The sequence below is a fragment of the Anarrhichthys ocellatus genome, unplaced genomic scaffold, assembly GCF_004355925.1.
Source record: "Anarrhichthys ocellatus isolate YVR2014 unplaced genomic scaffold, GSC_Weel_1.0 scaffold3, whole genome shotgun sequence".
NCBI lineage: Eukaryota > Metazoa > Chordata > Actinopteri > Perciformes > Anarhichadidae > Anarrhichthys > Anarrhichthys ocellatus.
The window spans coordinates 9044845-9061844 of NW_022280033.1; the positions used below are offsets into that span (position 1 = coordinate 9044845).

General features: G+C 41.6%; 1 long non-coding RNA gene across 2 annotated transcripts in view; it reads left to right on the forward strand.

The window, feature by feature from the left end:
- LOC116380107 (uncharacterized) overlaps positions 1 to 15755 on the forward strand; it is a 91181-nt gene extending 75426 nt beyond the window's left edge. For both annotated transcript variants that reach the window (XR_004212505.1, XR_004212504.1), the window contains exon 4: positions 6059 to 15755. This is a non-coding gene — a long non-coding RNA (uncharacterized LOC116380107). The remainder of the gene's footprint in view (positions 1 to 6058) is intronic.
- Positions 15756 to 17000: the final 1245 nt, after the last annotated feature.

The following is a 17000-nucleotide window of genomic DNA, read 5'->3' on the forward strand; positions in this document are numbered from 1 at the left end:
TTTATTTTTTCTGATCAAACACCTCGACCATTGGCTCTAAAACAGTTTTCTCAAAGGGCTCCTCTCAAGAGATTTAGTCCAGTCAGATATCACATATATAAAGATGAAACTTTCTCTATGTGTTTAACAGTGTGAGGGAATATCAAAAAAAAGTATAAGGGAGAGTATAAAACTTAGTAACTGGAACATTAACAGATGAATAACCAGTAAAAATGCAATATTACAATATCCACAAGAACGACAGAGCGTGGTAAAGCTATAAAATTCAACATTAAAAGATTATAGCTTCTCTATCGGCTATTTAACAAACATTTTGTATCATAAGACTCTTCACAGTGCTTGAAGTTCAGAAATGGTAATAAGGCTGCCACTGGACCAAGGACCAGTAATGGATATTATGGAACACTTTAGATCCAAGATACTCAGCTTAAAAAGACTTGTTCTTTACTTACTCCTACTAAAATGTTATTTGAAGAGGAGCTTACTTTGAGTGCTGTCTGTTTTTTAAAACATCAGATCTTCTTATGAAAGGTGCACATTAATGTCAATTTCTATTCAGTCATTTCAATTAGAGATGTACTAATACTGATGCTGATATCCGGGCCAATTGGGTATTGGATACCATTGTTTCAATGAATAACAATTCAGGGTATTTATATTTATGTATTTATTTGTTATATTTAGTTTTAGAAAGGAAAGCAATGTTTGAGTCAGGCATGATACCAGTCTCTTCCACACAGTGAGGCGTACAGCTTATTAATTTAACACTGCTATCGGATACTCATCGGCCGATACCTAAAGCCCATATCGTAGTGGTATCGGAACTGAAATATCAGATCAAAGCATCCAGAATTTAGATGCATAATCTTATATCAAAAATATATTATTTCACCTTTATGACTGAAAAAAACTGCACAAATATGGACTAAAAAAAGCCATATATGTATATATATATATACATATATATATATATATATATATACAGCTATACATTTGTTGAGTTAATTAAAACTATTCAAACCAATATGTTGTGCACAACTTCATATTTTAAAATACAGCTCATTTATATGAAATGTTCTCAATAATAATCCACAACCTACAAAAAACTACCAACGTGTTTAATTTATGCTAATTCACAAGCTTGGGTGGCACACACACGCACACACACACACACACACACACAATGACACGCTGTTGTGTTGTTTTTACAGTGTTACTGTTTATTGCTGAGAGTATTAAAAAGACATTTCCAGCAGTAAGAGCTGCGTCTGCTTTGGTATTCTCGTCATTAATGATCTTAATAAGTATTTTTTTCTTCTCCCTCTATCTGTTCAGGCGACACACTGGGGGTCTGCAGGAACATCCGAAATAGGAGGAACCCAAATCGAGAAGCTTAAATGGCCATAAAGCTGTGTGGGCTGTCAGTAATGGAACCTAAGCTCTTCTCAGAGGCGCACACCACATTTACGGGTTATGACCGGAGTCTGCAGGAGAGGCAGATTGAAAATTGAGGGAGAGGAGTGATTTTGGTTGGACGGCGTTGTGGGGGAGAGAGATCCTATGGCATAGTCCATTAGACTGGTCAGTGGTATCTACTCTGTCCAAGATTGCCAGGGGGCTGAAAGGGAGCGAGTGTGTGTGGTGTGTATTCGTGTGTGTGTGTGTGTGCGGTGGGGGAGTCAGGTTAATGGTGGAGTATGTATCTTCAAACCCTCTCTTCCTGTCTCCTCTCCACGGACAGCTAGAGTTCTCACCTGCACTTCCACCCTTCATCCTCCAAAACCCCCACCACACCACATCTCCACCCCTCCTCTCCCCCCCTTTTAAAAATAGTGTCCCACTTGCTCATGGGCTGAACATTAAATAAACCTCCCTCCTTCACCCTTCATGCCCCCCATGTCTCCCTGGCACCAACCCCCTCTCCTCACTCGGAGGCCACTGTAACTTGGCTGTGCCCATCATTTATCACACCGTACACCAGGGCTGAAGTCACATGTGTTTGAGCCTTTTTCAGGCAAATTTCACCAATCTCATTCACCATCACATAATTATGATATCCCCAAACAGCAATTGAATCCTCAAATATATAGTTTGTATAATTTTTCTTCTCCTCCGGTGAGAAGTGGATGGCCAAACTAACACAACAATGGGACAATATGTTTCCTGCCTAGTGTCTGGATGGTTTGTCGGAAATCTGGGCTGAGCGACAGCCAGTATCATCATCATCAACTCTTGCCAGCTTTTCATATTTAAAGCCGGCAAGGGTTTAATTACCAAATGATGACAGTGTCATATGGTACCATGATGGCACAGAATGAGGGTGTGTAATGTGAGTGTGTGTGTGTGAGTGTGAGTATGTGTGTGTCTATCTCTCCCTGTCTCTGTTCTGCACATTTGTTTGTGGCAAATGTGTGAACACCTTTGTGTGTCAACATCATGTAGGTGTAGCTGAAGGGCCTGAACAGGGAGGCAGACAGCGGGCAGGAGGTGTTGCGGGACAAAAAAAAAACCCACAGTAAAACATCTGTAATTTGTAATTCTCTAGTATTCAATGGCTGCTCATGGATTAAAGATTAAAATCTATTGTCTTGACAGATGGGAGAGAGAGGGTAAGGAGAGGGGGACGCTCATGCACATCCCATTTCCATTTGTATATGAGCAGCACAGTTTGGCTAATCACAGTGGAAAAATAAGCTGTCTGCTTGCCTCACTCTGGGCAATGCCACCACCAGCCTTCAATCCAGCTGTGGAGACATTAAGACCGAGGACTCGTTCTGTTGGGATTGGACTGTGTCAGCACACAAAGACTATTTGTTTATTAATATTCCAGGGGGAATAAAGCACAGAGACACAGTGTGATCAGCAGATAGGAATGGCAGTACAATACAATAACTCCCGTCTTCCCAACACATTAAACCAGCTGTGAGGAAATGAGCTACCAAGATGCTGTGGATCACATGAAAAGAAAAACACTTTAGTCAGATGTGAAGGCCCAGCAATGCTGCAAGTTAGGTGAACGACATTTCTTTTTTTTTTTTTCTGTGAATACAATTTGTCATCAGCTTGTTTGAAATGTTAATTTTACACAGAAAGAGCAGAGTACGCTGCATGGATGAATTTCTTGTTTAGTCTGTGTGGTCCGTACTGAGAGGGCTGTGTGTGTGTGTGTGTGTGTGTGTGTGTGTGCGTAGGGGGTAATGGTCTGGTCAGTCGAGTGAAGCAGACCACCTGAGAGTTGTTTTTGGGCATTAGTGTGTGTTCTTTCTCTCTTTCTGTCTGTGTGTGTGTGTGTGTGTGTGTGTGTGTGTGTGTGTGTGTGTGTGTGTGTGTGTGTGTGTGTGTGTGATATATGACACTGGCCATCTGAAGGAGGTGCCTTGCTCTCCCTCTGCAAGTTGCATGAAAGGGAGCTGAGAAGCCTGATGAATTAAAGCCTCTCTTCAATAAAACATCAGAGTCTTTCAGTAACACACGCTTGAGATGCCCCAGTAATTGACTTTTGGACTTTCGGATTTACATGAACCCTCCAAAAGCAGCTTACCTGTGCAGCGATGCCCCTTGAGTCTGCATCTATTCCCTGCTGATGTGGATTTCCATAAACTCATGCAATCTTTTTTTTTTTCACCCCATCTCTGATAAATACAAAACTATCCACTGTAGATAATTTGAGGGATTTGTTGAAGTGTTTGAATTTATTAATCTTGAATAAAAAATCTCGCCAAATACATCTTAATCCATCGATATTTGGCACAGTTGTATTCTAATATAGTCAGCCTACAGATTCCACTCAATGGCTAATTACAGAATTACCATAAGTATTAACATTTTATTTATCTACTCGAGGAGAGTCTACTTGCAGTACAGTCAATTCAGCTGCTTGTATATTAATGTTTAACATCATTCTAAGGTAGAAAACATTGATTCTGTTTGGCTGCATAAAACCTGCCTTTTCTTTTTTAGTGAAAATAAAACATTTTACTTGACCATAAAATAAGACACACACTCATAGTGGACAAGTACAGTATATTGGATGTCATACAAACACATTTGTGACTGTCTGTCTGACCAAACATTATTCATTGCAGTCGGTCAAAGTAGCCCAAGAGGCTTCGGTACCTTTTTGTTGTCTCACAGCCAGAACCCAGAAGCTATTAAAGAGGGCAGGACTGGTGCGACGTACCATTTATTGTTCCATTCCTCACAAAGGCCAAGTAACATTTGCTCCTCACATCTTTCACCACATATGAAATGTGAATTCTGGGCAGGAATGGGAGATTAGAATTACAATATTACACAACAGATTGCAGTTAGAAAATGTCCTAGAGAGATGGTGCTGTGCAAAGTTGTGAATTCACTCCTCATCTCACTCAGCACATAATAAACTCTTTAACTAGATAGGGAAAGTAAGAATGAAGGGAGATCTATGGTAGGGGCAGAGTAGCTTGGCAGATTTAATTAATTACCGTGTATTAAAATGTTTGTTTACAGAAGTGAGCAGCTACGAGAGGTCCGATGTTAATTAATTTAAGGCGTACTTCCCCCCAGCCTAAGCGATGTGTCACAAGCTGCAGAGCTACTCCCTTTGGCAGGGACTCTGCGTCTCATTGGATATCCATCAATTGCTCTGAGGTGTGTAAGAAACAAAGATGCACGCTGCACAAATTAGACTCAATGTTAACATTATTGCATATTAAGATTTCTAATTAGCGAGCAGAAGGAAAAGGTGAAGTGAGGACTGTGTTGTGCATGGATGGTCGTTCAGGAAACACAGCAGCTGAGGCATGAATGTTTGTCTGTGGAGCATCCACATTATTTTTTGTTTAGCTATTGAAATCACTGGTCCATGCTAAGCAGCTCAGACACTTGTGTCCGAAGCATGTTGTTGACAGATTCAGCGGCTGGACAAAGTCAGCCTGCTTAACACGTGAGCAGCTTCTGTCTGGTCTCCAGAGGTTCCTCTTCGGACAATGATGTATCTGACTCCCCTTCGAGGTCAGCTGGACTGAGTCCAGAACATCACCTGCAATCAATAGTGTGGGTAAAGCAGGCCCAACTGAACGTATGTGAGGGCAAAGACTCCACTCAGAAGCCCACCGTGGGGAAAAAAGGCCTGCATGGCCCATTGCCTTGCTAAAACCAAACCACAGCCCGGTCTGGATGCCTGACACACTGGAGAGAGGTGGAAAGATGGTGAAAATAGAGACAGAAAGAAAAGAGACAAGTAGTTTTGAGGAAATAATAAAAGATACAAGAGGCGAGAAACAAAACCAAAATACACTTCAAACAATTACCCACACTGCCTTAAAACATAGCTGATAACAGCAAGGGTCTTCTTGTTGCAGTGGGCTACGTGAGGACACATCAAGCACAACACGAGAGAGAGAGAGAGACCCAGAGAGGGGGTGTTCAGTGAGGTGAGGAATGGCTGTATTTGTGGGGATGCGTGTAATTATTTCACTTCTTAGAGTCATTATTGGCCCTGCTTGCTGTACTGTCAGCGGCTAAGAACCTTTCATCTACATGCAGAGCACCAGTGTAATGTTCCACTGTGGCAATCTAACATGTGTTTCCCTCAAATTGCTCTCTTACCTCTGATCATGATTATCAGACCAGAGCTCCAAATAAGGGCAAGCACCTCCTCCATCTTATACAAACAGGCAACAAGACAAAACATGGTTAGAAAGAACTGTGAGACGTGATTGCAATTTTAATGACGAAGACCCTGAATAGTGGTAGAACATGGAAATTTCAACTGTATTGTCAATGACGTGCATCTAGGTATACTGTAGTTGAGAGGTCAAGTGTTTGAACTATTTTGAAACCCCAAATCAGTGGCTTACCAACCCTTCATTGAGAGAAAAAAAATCCCAGCTAAGCAATTTGAAATTATTCTACACAACCACACCACATCCTTCTTCGTCTTTTTCACACGCGTGCAAACATGCGCACCTTTTTCTGCAAAGAATGTGACAAAGAAAAACTAACCCATTAATCCAATATAGACTGGTGTTGCTTCTGCTCAAACAACCATGGTGTATTTTTTATTCTTAACTCTCAGCTGCCGACAGAGCTGCAACTGCTTCCTCAATCAAGACCTTCGAGTGCCACAGTGCAGACTCCACCGCTGAAGACACTGACGCCTGGGACACACAGGGTGAGGAAAGTGGCAGATGCTCTGCTGTGCATGGTGTATATGCGTATGTGTGTGTGTGTGTGTGTGTGTGTGTGTTTGTGTGTTTGTGTGAACTCCTACTGTAAGTGGGATTTGAAGAATTGGCACAGTCATCTGAGCAGCGCTCCGCATCTCTCACAAACAAATGAAGGCCCAGTGCCTTAAAGTGAGATTGATATCTCTTTCTGAACTTCACAGGGAATGTTCTGAATATGGAGAGGGGTTCCTCAATCCCAGGGGGATCCAAAGGGCGCCTCTCCTCTTTTTCCCACCTCCACGCCAACAATAACAGGGAAAAATGGCCTGGGTACATCTTCTGTGTTCATCAATATTCACTCATTCATTGTGTGTCCTGGCAGCTGAAATGTCGACAAGCGCAGCGCAATGTTATGGTGCCAGAAATCCACTTTGTCACAGCGTTGAGGATGTCTGAAATTGAGTTTGGAATTAAAATAGAACAATCCCCAATTTTTCTGGACTGGAGGCAGAGCCATACATTTCACTTAGCAACTGAAAACTTTTCAATTTGTGCGGCGGGTCTTCAACAGAACCCAGCCATTAAATAGGTCAGGGATGGATGTACCCAGGCTACATTGCTCTCTGAGTCAAACAAAGAAAGTTGGGAACACATTCGTCAAACATCATTTGTTTCACACAGAAGGAAATGTTTGCAAGTAGGGTTTATACATAAAAGCAAATAATGCATTTAATAGATGTACGAGCTTGGGTTTTCAAAAGCAATGCCAGGACTAGTAACTTCTTTCAAAGCTTGTACTGGTAAGACATCTAAAAAGGAAAAATCCAAATGACACATATTTCCATTACAATGTTTAGTCACAGGAAACAAATCCTTGGGTGGGATTCATCACAGCCAAATATAATGATTATCACCACATGGTGACTTTGACAAAGCTGGCCCTGATTTGACTCACTGACCTGGTCCTGCATGGGTCACAAACTAGATAAAAGTTTACGACACTGAGGCAGCGAACCTCTGAACATATCTCTGTTAAAACTGTCTTTGGTAAATGTGGCGATATCTGCCAGGATCAATACGCGCTGGTGATATGTTTTTAATCATGCGCATTTTCATGTTGGTTGCACAATGCCGCTCAAAGCACATGTCCACTCATGGGGTCAGTGATTTCTACTGTTTCAATATTAATTAACCTCACTTTTTACACTGTGATTTTATTCCCAACTGTAATATATGTTTGTTTTTTATCTGTTTAAGTGTGACGAGTAAGTTTTATTAAGAATTTTCATCCTTCAAATATGCATAATTTAAATGATTTCTCTTCATTTGGAGCTCTTTAAAAATTGTGTTTATGATTGCAGACATATATGCTTGTGTCCATCTTCATAACATTGAGAACATGTACAACTGAAGCTAATCCCCTTTTGCCCCCTTCTAATCCCACTCTCCCAAAACCACTTCATAATGATCTCCTCTTGAAAGGTAAATCAATTATATAACGACAACAAAAGAACCGTTTTGTCATAAAATGGTAATTAGTTTGGGTCCTGACCTCCCTCTTGGCACCTCGACTCCCCCAGCTGAGGACCGGGGCAGGTCCGCAGTCCACACTTAACGACAGGCAGGCGTAACACACTGGCTGAGCATTGTGGGGCCTTTGTCTTCATTCAGGGAGAGATGAAGTTCTTGCCGCCACGTTTATCAATCATGGAGGGGCTCCAGCTGTTCCAAGGGCTTCGGCCTGGCGTCAACAGCCGGCTTTACAAATTGTCTGTGAATAGCAAGGAAAAGGGACCCCCACTACACACACACACACACACCCCACCATGCACACACAAACAACATTAGCATCAACATACATGCACAGACCAGCATCACATGTACACAATCACACCATTCACTACACAAAATACATACACCAAAGCTTTCATCGCACATGCAGAGATGCACCAAAACAACATAATGCCTCCTATTGTTCACGTCTGGTGACTAATGTTTCTCCACAGCCTTTTCACAGGCACGACCAACCCTGCCGTCTGCTCGGTGCAATTACAAGATGGATTAACAGCTCTTTCTAACACTGTCATCATCACCTTGCATGCCTTGGAGGAATCTGAGGATGCTGCATTCCTGGGTGAGAATCACATCCAATTACAGCGTAATGAATGAAGGAGAGACACATCCTGCTGAACAAATCCGGCATTCTGAAGCCAGTCTGAATGAACTCACAGCGCAGTTTTGAGGGCATTTTCTGTCTACAGATCCTAAGCATCGATGTCTCAGCATGTCAAAGATCAACTAGACTTCAACATCAAACCCTGCAAGTGAAGAATTATTATTGTATGTTTGCATGAAGGATTTGTAGGCTTTCACCGAGATGAAAAGTTACATGTGTCAAAAATATAGATAGATGAACATGTGAATTAGTTGTTCTCCAAGGTCAAATAGTGATTGCATTGTTACTCTCACATGCCACGGTGTCAAAGCGATCTGCACTCTCACTTTTTCATCATATTCTGCACATCAACAAAATAGCAAGAGAATGAAGTGAAGGGGACACCGAGAGAAAGAGAAGAGAAAACAACAGAGAGAGGAAGAAGAAAGAGGGAGAATGAGAGAGGGATACAAATTGATCGTTTGGTGACAAGATCGGTCATAGTCATCCTGGGCGGATGGATGAATGTCTTTGATGGCCACTGCAGGTTCAGGCAGGGAGAGTGTCTGAAAACAAGAGAAATTGGTTTGGGCCCTCGGGAGGGGAATCAATGTGTGAGGGGCATGTAAGTGCTGTGGTGTTGCTCTGTGCAGGGTTATGGGGGTTGTCCGAAGTTTGAGCGGTCTTGAATGTGACAGCTAAATTCTGTTTTGAAATGTCCCTGTTTTGTTTGCTTTATAACAAAGAAAAACTCTCAGGGTTGACATTTTTAGACTTTTAGGGTCAGTTTCCAAATGTTTATGTATAATTGGTATGTTTACAGGCAGCTGCGGTGGCATTTAGACATCCCAGTTATAGATCAAAGTTCTGCTTCCTGTAGGTTGCCTGTAACTCTCCTAAATGCAACTGTGCAAAAGCTTACAGTAGTAGGATGTAAGTACTATTATTTATGCTGAAGCATGATCAAATAGGATTGGGTTGAGGCCACTTTTGTTTTTTTTGTGAGCCCATGGAACCTGACGTAGTTTGAAAATTCATAGTTCTTAATACAAAAGTAGATGTGTTATTTAGGTCTCTACATGTCCAAATAATTTAGGATTGTGTGGACTCAACCAGGGAAGTACACACGGTAGCTGTATTTTTAAAAGACAACAAACAGACTTACCTTCATCCACACATTTTCCATCTATTGCTTCCACACTTTACTTGTCAGATGGTTTGGTGATTATCTGTTCAGCATGGCTCACTAGTTTCATTTTACGTTAACAATGACAACAGTTTGAAAGGCACGACCTGCTGTGCTTATACACTGAATTTCACATTCAATTTGATAATAACAGGACAATTAAATGACAGATTAGTGGTGGTAATTTTATCATTACTTGAAAAAACTATGTTTTTTGTGATAGTATTATAAAATATACTGTAGCTTCACCACCTTTTGTAGGTTAATAATATAATGGAAACAATAGCAGACAAAACAGCAATGGGAATGTTTTGTTCTGTAAACCAAAAACTCTAAGTGACACATTCTTTCCAATTATTGCAACAACATTCATTTTCTTTATTCATGACAAACATGCATTTCTAATGTATATTTAAATGTATCTAAGGGTTATTAAAGTAGATATTGGAGTTCACATGAACTTTTACTCCACGGACACCTGCTGTCCAGCAGGCCTGAGGAGGTCAGCAGCTGGCACAGTCACCATGGTTCATTTTTTTCTTTTATGGAAAATATTGCCCCTCCAAACGATGTCCCTTCATCTTCTTTGGGTTGTAGGGCTGCAGTTTTTAATCTTTGACCAGCGGTTGTGTGCGAGGAGGTGCGACAGAGCCTAAATATAACCTATCTATATATATCTGTGGGAAGCGCTGCTGTACTTCCTCAGTAATGGCAGCCACTGTCTATGTCAGGGAGGCAGTAATATAATTTTATTAACTGATTAGTCTCTATTTTCAGGTTGGAAACAAGAATCAAAATCTCATGCGAGTTAATGGGTCCGTTGTGACTTGAATAGTTATATGTGTTGGATTATGATTTTTCTGCAAGAGTCTCTTTGAACGATGATGCAACCGATTGTCAAGTCGACTGTGCTCTGGTAATGAGTCATATGACAACTCCTGGGGTTTCTCCTAACTATCCAGGCAAATGTCAGCAGTCTACCCCCCATTCCCTTTGATGACCTATTAAATATTATGAGGACCCCCTCCTGTGTGCACTGTAGTCTCACTCATATCAAGATGGTGTTTAATGCCCATGAGACAAACAACAGACAGATTAAAGCTATTATACCCTGCTGCACTCCCACATTCACCCTCTACAAAGTGGAGTTGTGATGAGTTGTTTAATAGTTTTTAAGGCTTAAAACCAGTTTATGCAGTAAAGCACGATGTTGGGTTATAAACGACGTCTGAGAATTTATAGTGCAGCGATCTTTCAAAACAGAAGGAGACTTACTGACCTCTGCAGCAGCTCCATCTCACAGCGTGTCGCTAGACGTAGAGGACTTACCTCCCTCTGATCCAGCAGTTGTTATTAATAAAGCTACTGAAACCTAATCAACTTCAAATACTGCTTGCCAGACAGACAATATATTAAGACAAATGATGATTTTATTCTCAGTCAAATGACAGGCTTCAAATTTCTTGAACACGGTCATTTTCTGGCTTGTGAGTCAAGTATAAGGAGCTAATTATATGACAATCTGAGCAAAAATAACTTCTCATTTTCAAGAATAATGGGAAAGAAATGTTATAGATTAATGGCACTATTTATCTTTTTTAAATTTCTGTCTTTCTCTGGTGATGGCAGCGCTCCCCAAGGAAAATATTCATAAAATGAAATTGAAGTCATAACTTAATAGGTTATTACAATTTTTGAATGCATATCACTTCTCCTTTTGCAGCGCTGTAAATTTAAATTGAAGTTTGTGGCGTTCGGAGACACCGGCAGGAGTTTTTTATGGTGGCACAAGAGAGGGAGGACATGCATCTCTGTCAGTGGGGTATTTGCCATTCTAATTTTATGGCAGGCCAGATTATCAGGCAGGAATGTCAGTGTGCGCAGGCAGACTGCTGACAACACCTCAGCCCTCAGCTATGTTTCCATTAGAGAGAGCCAGCGTCCAGGGGTTTGTTCCCTCTATTATTTTCTATTTCTGTCTTTTATCTTGATTTAAACTTAGACTTTCTGCATATTCCTCTTCTGTCATTTCTCGTCCTTTCTCGCCTTATACTCTCGCTCTCTTTCTTCCCTCTTTCCCGCCCTCTTGATCTGCTATTTTCCGTATTCTCACTCCACTTTCTGTCTATTGTTGCTCCTCAGGGGAGCTGAGGTCTCAGCAGAGACGGAGGAGACGGAGAGAGACGCTCCACGAATCTCAGGAGGTAAAGCGAGTGAAGGTGGGACACCTATCTTTAGCCTACTATCTATGTATGGACACAGTGCTAGAGAAGGTAAGCTGTATTGAGGTGATTGAAAGAGAGAGAGGGGGAGTGGTGGAGGTACTCCCCCTCACCTAGATGGATGGGTGGGAGGTTTTTTTTCCCTCAAGGTCAGGGGGCAAATTTATTTATTTCCCTGGAAGTTACAATGAAATTTTACTGAGTACTTTGCTCTGATGATGAGAGAGATCAGTGGCCATAAATTTGTCTTGCCATTTGGTTGCCAGTGATGAACCATTTATTATGCCGCCTTCAAGGACACAGCATGGTATTTGTATGATAGTACTATTCTATGTAATGATATCCATTTCATTGTGCCATATAACACAAATGAGAAAATTAAGAATAAAACTGGTCGGTGCAGAGCAGGTCTAGCTTTATTCATAGCTATCTAATGGGATATGTACGGTAAATGTCACATGATATTTGTGATGCCCTTGTCCTGGTTTTACAGTAGCGGTTAAAACATTGACGTTGTCTTGCCTTCGAAAATTACCACAGGCTTTTGGGAAAGTGCAGCACAGGTGAAAAGCTTGAGTTTTAGTAAATGTGTCTTTTTTTTTGCCGTAAAATACAACATTGATGCGAATTTCTTCGCTGATGAATAGGATAATAAGAAATGACCCCCATAAACAACACATTTAGCTCATGTTTGGTTTCTCACATTTATCATTCCCAAAGAATGGGGCTCTTGACTGCACCGTTTAAGCCTTTTTTGGGCTGCCTTTCAACACACAACAGACACCTCCGGGGTCCCTCAGAGGGCATGATGAACTAATGCTCTTTATTGATTGGCCATTTAAAAGCCTCTTGTAGCCTTGGGAGTATGTTAATGCTGTGAGGCCCTTTACCCCGCTGCCCTGTGGTCCCCAGGGCCCTTGTGTGTATTCCTCAGTGGGCTATCATAGGGAGTTCATTAATGGTCAATTACTAATATCTGATGAGACTCATTGTGTTAGGACGACGCTGTAATGGGCATCTGTGTCTCTCCTCCTTTGCAAGCAGACATCACAACAACGCGGGAGCTTTTGCTGCGGCGGGATCGAGAGGAACGTGTTAGGGATAAGGAACAACATCCCATTATTTAAGTGTCTGTGGGTCTTATGTGGATTTAATGTTATTTATTTGACTTGTTATCTCAAGTTTGTACGTGCACAGTTTTTGCACAGGGGCCCGCAATGATACCGCTGGGAATTTTTCCTCAGTAATTTTCGATTTCTGCTTAGTGATCGTGCATGGTGAAAACCTTAAAGTATAACATATTGGAGCGCTCACACAATCCTGACCTGTTTAAGCGAGGAGACAGCGAGGAGACTTGATAGGCTGTCAGACCCCAAGTGGGAAGAGCCCCCTGAATGTGGTGAGGCATTTTTTGACTGCTGGGCTGATATTTGTGGATAATAAAAGGAATAAATCAGACAATGGGGCCGAATATTTCATTTGTTATCCATATTCCTTATGGGAAAATAATACAGAAATGTAAAAACAGCAATTTCCCACCAGCCACTGCTGGGATTGTGCTAGAGCAGAAGGGCTGTTTTCATGTCTAAAGATAAAGTGCATCTTTACCAGCCTATTCTCTCTGGTATAAATCTAACAGGCAGCTTATACATTACCTGTTCCAGTGCAACATGGTTCGGCATAAGTATGCTATTGTAATATGTTATTATTTCCAAGTATTTTCCTCCTCTCACTTCCTGTCTGTCAACATGTCTCTTTCTCGTTCTATAACTGTCCCTCCTCTCTTCCTTTCATGTCCTCTATCTGCTCTCCAGAGGACAATATTCAATCTCTGGGACTTTGGTAACTTGTGATGACATTATAATGACCCTCACTTTTTGCTCCTTCTGGTGATGGATCCCCTGAGTTATCTGTCCTTCTGCTGAGAGGTGAAGATTACCTCAATGAAATGGGCCTGTGAAGTGATAACCACCGTGCATTGTAGGCTACCTGGCTACTTTACAAATGGCTGAAAATAAACACATTAGGGTAGAGTAGAGGTACTGTGCTCGACTGGCTTTGGTCCCAGACTCAGTCAAAGTTTGGAATGCAGCTTTGTGTATCCTATCGCTGATAAGGAGCTAATCAGAAGGAATATTAAACAAAAAGGGATTCTAAAGGGAGTCAAAGGCCACAACCTATCAACATAAATTCATGAGCAATGAAGCTTTTGCCAACTTAAATCACCAGTTTCACTTTTCAACATACTGATTTCAACTTTTAAGAAATCCATGATATCTCTGCTGAAATGTAAATATTGCTAATTCAAAATTGTTTTAACATTTTTTTCAGGTTTCATGATGAATGTAAGGCAAAATGTACACAGCAATGATCCCAGCAGTAAACTATTTGTGCAGACCTCCGATGCCAGGAAAAAGGCAGATTTGGTGGGCTTTTTATGCCAACTCAGCACTCAGTCCCACAGTGCCCCGTCCCATCTGTCAGTGGACCCTTTAGTGGCGGGGAGCACGGGGGTGACAGGGGCTGAAAGCAGGGCAATTGGGATCAGTCTGTGTCTCACTGCCATTATCAGTTTTGCCCTGACAACACATCTACTTTTCACTTTCACCCCAGAAACAGGGGAGGCGGAGGGGGCCTTCACAGATGCAGTGGCAAGAGCAGATGATGGACATGAAAATGAGCTTCTTTTTGTCAACCCCCCTTCACTGAGTGGATGGAAGAAATTGTGGTGTCATATCTTGTCAGAGCTTGGCTCCTGGCCAAGAGGATATTCATGCTGAAGTACATTCAGACACCTTTTCTACTTCTGATTTCACAATAAACAGGATGAACAGGCAGGAAAGTGCTGCTTGTTACACAGAACTTCACAGAGGTTAGCAGGAATTCATTGAAATACACTGCAAACGTTTGTCATGGTAACTCGACATGGTCAGTTTGGTCACCTAGTGACAATTTGTTCAACTTCCTCAACATCATTTAAATTGGACTACAACTTATTTAGGTTTGCAGCTCTATACACATGTCAAACATTACTGCAATGGCTCACATTTCCTTTCATCCTCCTACTATTATGTTTTTTTTGTAGAGAATAATAGTTGCAATAATATTTGCCTTGTTTGTTACAAGTGTATCGTGCATTTTATTCAGGCTCTGATGCTCTTAAATACATCAGGATGGAACATGTGACACATTTAATATAACTGTCGGTATACAACATCTGAATTTTTCTACAATTAATATAATATAATGGAGCCAAAACTGTAAATGCAAACCGTAAAAAAAATGTTAAATTGTGCTTATGCTAAATAGTTTTTTTTCCACAAGTGAAGCGATTCTGCTGAATGATTTGGACAGTGGGCAGAGGTGTGGGCGAGGGGCCGCTCTTCTGATCATTGATGACCGCCAGCCAGCGCAGGCCTCTGGTGATATGTGGGCCCTCCAAGCTCCGGTAGCCCCACCACACCACACCCTGGGGTGCAACAAATATCAGCATTGTAATTTCACGCCTGTGATTATTATCGCGAGCTCTATCTCTGACTGGGAATCCTCCACCCATCCTCTTTAGTCCTCCCAGCTGAGATACTGTTTAACAGCCTCTCCCCTGGACCTGTGCTCCTATACACACACACACACACACACACACACACACACACACACACACACTCTCAGACACACTTATGTGTGTACACACACAAACACACACAATCTTTTAATGTCTGCCCTCCATGGGCCCGTTTTAGGCTTTCTCATTTCTTCTTCTCCCATCTTCTGTTAATTCACCACCATCTGCCTCAGCATCTGTCTGAGGAGCCAGAAAAAAAGTGTCTGCCATGCCGAAGAAACTGAATGCATTTTCCCGCTCTTGTTTTTTTTTTTTTCTCTCTTCCTTTAGCTTCTTTTCTCGATCCCTCACCCTCTTGCCCATTTAAATGCCAGTGGCAGCATCCTCTTCAGTCTTTGTCTGGCCTTCTGCTCCACCCCCTCTTCTGACTGGCACTGATTTAGCATAATCTCTAAAAAAAAACCTTGATCCCACCCCCTCAGACTCCTCCAAACACACGCACACACACACACACACACACACACACACACGCACACACACACACACACACACACACACACACACACACACATACACACATACACATACTCTATCTTTGTACTGAAACTCTTCCTCTCCAGCTCATCATCCATGACAAAAAATAACAGAAAGGACAGTCACATCCTCTCCATATCAAAGCACCATACGGGCAACAGGAACATGCAAAGTAGTTTTCTCATAACTACATATTCGACGAAAAATCCAACTCACCCTCTTGTGTTTCCAAACAATCAAACATAAACTATTTAGGAAATATTACTGCAGTAGGCAGATAGCAGGGTAACAAAGGTTTTCTCAGGAGATCAGGCAAAAGGTGAGCTTCATGAGGAGGATTAAAGGAAGATGCTACCTGCTCGTTACCGTCAACTCTGCACCGTTAATCCATCCATCCCTGTACTGTATTTAACTGCTTCCAGATCCCTCTTCCTCCCAGTCTTTTCTTTTCCATCTCCTGCCTGCCCTCCTATCTTTCCTCTGTCCTTTGAGGTTTCAAGCAACAATAGGACTGTCCACTCCACAGCCGGCCTGAGCCACAGGATCCGTTCCTGCCAGAAGAGATTACAAGCATTCTTCGGCCGGGCCGGAGTTGTCGTGGAGACCTGTGATGCTGGGAGCTTTCTGAGGACACTTTTCTGAACATGTCTGTGCCTTTTAATGGAGTTTTTTCATTGGTTTTCGATTGTTGCAGCAACATGGAGTTTGTAAACAAAATATCATTTTTGTTGGAGAAGAAGAACAAGCCTTAAATGTATCTTTAGTACTTTAGCTAAGTGTTGCAATTAGCACTTGGCTGCAGGGGAGTGAGCATCCTCTTACAGTTAGTAAGAAACAAAAATTTAGCAATAATTTGTGTTTAGTGCTTCTTGTCCTCCATTGTGGAGGAATCATAATTTTTTTTCAGTTATTGCTACCTCGGGTTAGCTAACCAAGGATGTAGATAATTGCCTGCATTAACAGTGATGAAATAACATTTCTTGCTTTCTCTGTAACTACCTAGCTGCAATTTGCATTTGATCACTGCTTTGTTTATATTTCATTTTATTTGCACAAACATAAAATGTCATTAGATCCAGATAGTGAAAAAAAGAGAGAATGTGACAGGAGAGGTCAATAAGCCACAGGCTTATACAACGGACCTCCCCTTAAAATTAGGAGAAAAACTAACAATAACAAAAAGGGAAAAAAA